Source organism: Styela clava, chromosome 13, assembly GCF_964204865.1.
Source record: "Styela clava chromosome 13, kaStyClav1.hap1.2, whole genome shotgun sequence".
Taxonomy (NCBI): domain Eukaryota; kingdom Metazoa; phylum Chordata; class Ascidiacea; order Stolidobranchia; family Styelidae; genus Styela; species Styela clava.
The window spans coordinates 15,987,501-15,992,500 of NC_135262.1; the positions used below are offsets into that span (position 1 = coordinate 15,987,501).

At 55.6% G+C, this 5,000-nt stretch overlaps 1 non-coding gene across 1 annotated transcript in view; it reads right to left on the reverse strand.

Moving 5' to 3' along the window:
• The window catches only part of LOC144431634 (small subunit ribosomal RNA), a 1,810-nt gene extending 1,310 nt beyond the window's left edge, over positions 1–500 (reverse strand). Inside the window, exon 1 of the ribosomal RNA XR_013480196.1 lies at positions 1–500. This exon is cut by the window's left edge and continues 1,310 nt beyond it. This is a non-coding gene — a ribosomal RNA (small subunit ribosomal RNA).
• Positions 501–5,000: the final 4,500 nt, after the last annotated feature.

Here is a 5,000-nt window from a genome sequence, read left to right on the forward strand (position 1 = left end):
GTCTCGTTAGAGTCCTGTATTGTTATTTTTCGTCACTACCTCCCCGTGTCGGGAATGGGTAATTTGCGCGCCTGCTGCCTTCCTTGGATGTGGTAGCCGTTTCTCAGGCTCCCTCTCCGGAATCGAACCCTGATTCCCCGTTACCCGTTATCACAAAGGTAGGCACGTAGCGTACCTTCGACAGTTGATAGGGCAGACACTTGAATGATACGTCGTCGGTGCAGAGACCGTACGATCCGCGTGGTTATCCAGAGTCATCAAACGCCACAGGACGAACCCGGTCGGTTTTGATCTGATAAAAGCGCGCCTCCCGAAGTCGGCGCTTAATGCATGTATTAGCTCTAGAATTACCACAGTTATCAACTTCGCTTACGAGACCAAATAAACCAAGACTGATTTAATGAGCCATTCGCAGTTTCGCTTTACGAGAACTCGTACTTGCACCTGCATGGCTTAATCTTTGAGACAAGCATATCACTACTGGCAGGATCAACCAGATAGCTGCGACAGCTGCGCTCGGCCCTTGCTGGGCCGCCCGGCGCGTGCTCGTCGCATTCGTTTAAGACCGAGGCGATCGCCTGCGGCCGTACTCAGCTTCGACAGTCGCTGGCCGCGACGTCCACGCTCTCGCCGGCAGTGCCAGGCGGAGCGATTTGCGTTTTTTCTTTGCTCGCCCTCTCTCGGGCTCGATCCATTCAGTTTCGCACAAACAAGAGCTCTGCCGGCCGCCTGCAGCGGTGCCTAAAACCCGGGCATAACAATGCGACCGTTCTGCTAGGCCGACAAGCGCTCAAGCCAGACGCTCGATCGAACGCCCCCTACATATTAGTCGAGACAACGGCTCGCTCATTAGCATCGCGTTTGTACTTTAACTTTTTTTGGCTCGGCTTCTTTCGACGCCGATGCCGGCGACGCAGCACTCTCTCGCCCGCCAGCCACCGAGAAAAGGGTGCGCTCCGACCGGCCCCGCACCGCTCTTTCTTGGCTCATTCGAAATTACTGTCTTTCGCTCTGACATGCCTTACCTAGGGTTAGGTTAGTATGCTTGCACGTTTGTACTTTAACTTTTTTCGGCTCGGCTTCTTTCGACGCCGATGCCGGCGACGCAGCACTCTCTCGCCCGCCAGCCACCGAGAAAAGGGTGCGCTCCGACCGGCCCCGCACCGCTCTTTCTTGGCTCATTCGAAATTACTGTCTTTCGCTCTGACATGCCTTACCTAGGGTTAGGTTAGTATGCTTGCACGTTTGTACTTTAACTTTTTTCGGCTCGGCTTCTTTCGACGCCGATGCCGGCGACGCAGCACTCTCTCGCCCGCCAGCCACCGAGAAAAGGGTGCGCTCCGACCGGCCCCGCACCGCTCTTTCTTGGCTCATTCGAAATTACTGTCTTTCGCTCTGACATGCCTTACCTAGGGTTAGGTTAGTATGCTTGCACGTTTGTACTTTAACTTTTTTCGGCTCGGCTTCTTTCGACGCCGATGCCGGCGACGCAGCACTCTCTCGCCCGCCAGCCACCGAGAAAAGGGTGCGCTCCGACCGGCCCCGCACCGCTCTTTCTTGGCTCATTCGAAATTACTGTCTTTCGCTCTGACATGCCTTACCTAGGGTTAGGTTAGTATGCTTGCACGTTTGTACTTTAACTTTTTTCGGCTCGGCTTCTTTCGACGCCGATGCCGGCGACGCAGCACTCTCTCGCCCGCCAGCCACCGAGAAAAGGGTGCGCTCCGACCGGCCCCGCACCGCTCTTTCTTGGCTCATTCGAAATTACTGTCTTTCGCTCTGACATGCCTTACCTAGGGTTAGGTTAGTATGCTTGCACGTTTGTACTTTAACTTTTTTCGGCTCGGCTTCTTTCGACGCCGATGCCGGCGACGCAGCACTCTCTCGCCCGCCAGCCACCGAGAAAAGGGTGCGCTCCGACCGGCCCCGCACCGCTCTTTCTTGGCTCATTCGAAATTACTGTCTTTCGCTCTGACATGCCTTACCTAGGGTTAGGTTAGTATGCTTGCACGTTTGTACTTTAACTTTTTTCGGCTCGGCTTCTTTCGACGCCGATGCCGGCGACGCAGCACTCTCTCGCCCGCCAGCCACCGAGAAAAGGGTGCGCTCCGACCGGCCCCGCACCGCTCTTTCTTGGCTCATTCGAAATTACTGTCTTTCGCTCTGACATGCCTTACCTAGGGTTAGGTTAGTATGCTTGCACGTTTGTACTTTAACTTTTTTCGGCTCGGCTTCTTTCGACGCCGATGCCGGCGACGCAGCACTCTCTCGCCCGCCAGCCACCGAGAAAAGGGTGCGCTCCGACCGGCCCCGCACCGCTCTTTCTTGGCTCATTCGAAATTACTGTCTTTCGCTCTGACATGCCTTACCTAGGGTTAGGTTAGTATGCTTGCACGTTTGTACTTTAACTTTTTTCGGCTCGGCTTCTTTCGACGCCGATGCCGGCGACGCATCACTCTCTCGCCCGCCAGCCACCGAGAAAAGGGTGCGCTCCGACCGGCCCCGCACCGCTCTTTCTTGGCTCATTCGAAATTACTGTCTTTCGCTCTGACATGCCTTACCTAGGGTTAGGTTAGTATGCTTGCACGTTTGTACTTTAACTTTTTTCGGCTCGGCTTCTTTCGACGCCGATGCCGGCGACGCAGCACTCTCTCGCCCGCCAGCCACCGAGAAAAGGGTGCGCTCCGACCGGCCCCGCACCGCTCTTTCTTGGCTCATTCGAAATTACTGTCTTTCGCTCTGACATGCCTTACCTAGGGTTAGGTTAGTATGCTTGCACGTTTGTACTTTAACTTTTTTCGGCTCGGCTTCTTTCGACGCCGATGCCGGCGACGCAGCACTCTCTCGCCCGCCAGCCACCGAGAAAAGGGTGCGCTCCGACCGGCCCCGCACCGCTCTTTCTTGGCTCATTCGAAATTACTGTCTTTCGCTCTGACATGCCTTACCTAGGGTTAGGTTAGTATGCTTGCACGTTTGTACTTTAACTTTTTTCGGCTCGGCTTCTTTCGACGCCGATGCCGGCGACGCATCACTCTCTCGCCCGCCAGCCACCGAGAAAAGGGTGCGCTCCGACCGGCCCCGCACCGCTCTTTCTTGGCTCATTCGAAATTACTGTCTTTCGCTCTGACATGCCTTACCTAGGGTTAGGTTAGTATGCTTGCACGTTTGTACTTTAACTTTTTTCGGCTCGGCTTCTTTCGACGCCGATGCCGGCGACGCAGCACTCTCTCGCCCGCCAGCCACCGAGAAAAGGGTGCGCTCCGACCGGCCCCGCACCGCTCTTTCTTGGCTCATTCGAAATTACTGTCTTTCGCTCTGACATGCCTTACCTAGGGTTAGGTTAGTATGCTTGCACGTTTGTACTTTAACTTTTTTCGGCTCGGCTTCTTTCGACGCCGATGCCGGCGACGCAGCACTCTCTCGCCCGCCAGCCACCGAGAAAAGGGTGCGCTCCGACCGGCCCCGCACCGCTCTTTCTTGGCTCATTCGAAATTACTGTCTTTCGCTCTGACATGCCTTACCTAGGGTTAGGTTAGTATGCTTGCACGTTTGTACTTTAACTTTTTTCGGCTCGGCTTCTTTCGACGCCGATGCCGGCGACGCATCACTCTCTCGCCCGCCAGCCACCGAGAAAAGGGTGCGCTCCGACCGGCCCCGCACCGCTCTTTCTTGGCTCATTTGAAATTACTGTCTTTCGCTCTGACATGCCTTACCTAGGGTTAGGTTAGTATGCTTGCACGTTTGTACTTTAACTTTTTTCGGCTCGGCTTCTTTCGACGCCGATGCCGGCGACGCAGCACTCTCTCGCCCGCCAGCCACCGAGAAAAGGGTGCGCTCCGACCGGCCCCGCACCGCTCTTTCTTGGCTCATTCGAAATTACTGTCTTTCGCTCTGACATGCCTTACCTAGGGTTAGGTTAGTATGCTTGCACGTTTGTACTTTAACTTTTTTCGGCTCGGCTTCTTTCGACGCCGATGCCGGCGACGCAGCACTCTCTCGCCCGCCAGCCACCGAGAAAAGGGTGCGCTCCGACCGGCCCCGCACCGCTCTTTCTTGGCTCATTCGAAATTACTGTCTTTCGCTCTGACATGCCTTACCTAGGGTTAGGTTAGTATGCTTGCACGTTTGTACTTTAACTTTTTTCGGCTCGGCTTCTTTCGACGCCGATGCCGGCGACGCAGCACTCTCTCGCCCGCCAGCCACCGAGAAAAGGGTGCGCTCCGACCGGCCCCGCACCGCTCTTTCTTGGCTCATTCGGAATTACTGTCTTTCGCTCTGACATGCCTTACCTAGGGTTAGGTTAGTATGCTTGCACGTTTGTACTTTAACTTTTTTCGGCTCGGCTTCTTTCGACGCCGATGCCGGCGACGCAGCACTCTCTCGCCCGCCAGCCACCGAGAAAAGGGTGCGCTCCGACCGGCCCCGCACCGCTCTTTCTTGGCTCATTCGAAATTACTGTCTTTCGCTCTGACATGCCTTACCTAGGGTTAGGTTAGTATGCTTGCACGTTTGTACTTTAACTTTTTTCGGCTCGGCTTCTTTCGACGCCGATGCCGGCGACGCAGCACTCTCTCGCCCGCCAGCCACCGAGAAAAGGGTGCGCTCCGACCGGCCCCGCACCGCTCTTTCTTGGCTCATTCGAAATTACTGTCTTTCGCTCTGACATGCCTTACCTAGGGTTAGGTTAGTATGCTTGCACGTTTGTACTTTAACTTTTTTCGGCTCGGCTTCTTTCGACGCCGATGCCGGCGACGCAGCACTCTCTCGCCCGCCAGCCACCGAGAAAAGGGTGCGCTCCGACCGGCCCCGCACCGCTCTTTCTTGGCTCATTCGAAATTACTGTCTTTCGCTCTGACATGCCTTACCTAGGGTTAGGTTAGTATGCTTGCACGTTTGTACTTTAACTTTTTTCGGCTCGGCTTCTTTCGACGCCGATGCCGGCGACGCAGCACTCTCTCGCCCGCCAGCCACCGAGAAAAGGGTGCGCTCCGACCGGCCCC